At 36.4% G+C, this 659-nt stretch overlaps 1 non-coding gene across 1 annotated transcript; it reads left to right on the top strand.

Annotated features, from left to right (window-relative positions):
• Positions 1–215: 215 nt before the first annotated feature.
• Trnai-aau lies at positions 216–289 on the top strand. Its single transcript has one exon. It is a non-coding gene; the product is annotated as a tRNA-Ile (tRNA).
• The last annotated feature ends 370 nt before the right edge of the window (positions 290–659 follow it).

Genomic DNA, 659 nt, shown 5'->3' with positions numbered 1-659 from the left:
TTTTTTTTAATTTTTTTGGGGGGGAAGGTTTTAAGGACCTCATCATGTAAGTCGAGGACATGTATTGCCAATTTGAAGTTGGTGTGCACACACAGACAGACAGACAGACAGACAGACACACAGACAGACAGACACAAGACAGACACACACACATACCATTTTATTATTAAGATATAAAGTGTAAAAGTTTTTTTTTATAGATTTGTCATTCAAAATGCCCGGTAGCTCAGTTGGTTAGAGCGTCGTGCTAATAACGCGAAGGTCTAGGGTTCGAGTCCTGTCGGGGCAATTAAATTTTACAAAAAATAAGTGTTGATTAAAATTGGCTAGATACATGTTGGCCTACAGTCTAAAATTATCTCAACAAAAATCTGGCTGCCTCTGTTCCTAAATCCAAAATGCATAGTAGCTACAATGAAACATGGCGGCGAAATATAAAGATATGGGGATCTATGAGCTCGGAAAAACCTGGTGAACTTTATATCATAAATGGGATCATGAATGCAGACATGTACATTAATATACTTGAGGAAAAAATGATTCTCTTTATCAACGATCATTCAGGAAATCCGATTTTCCAACAAGATAACAATCCGAAGCATACTGCAAAGAAGACTAAAAGTTTTTTGACTGAAAAAAAATCTTGCAAATGGATTGGC

This window comes from Octopus sinensis, unplaced genomic scaffold (assembly GCF_006345805.1).
Source record: "Octopus sinensis unplaced genomic scaffold, ASM634580v1 Contig08049, whole genome shotgun sequence".
Lineage (NCBI taxonomy): Eukaryota > Metazoa > Mollusca > Cephalopoda > Octopoda > Octopodidae > Octopus > Octopus sinensis.
Note: the sequence above shows the minus strand (reverse complement) of the source record. Positions and strands in the feature narration are given on the sequence as shown.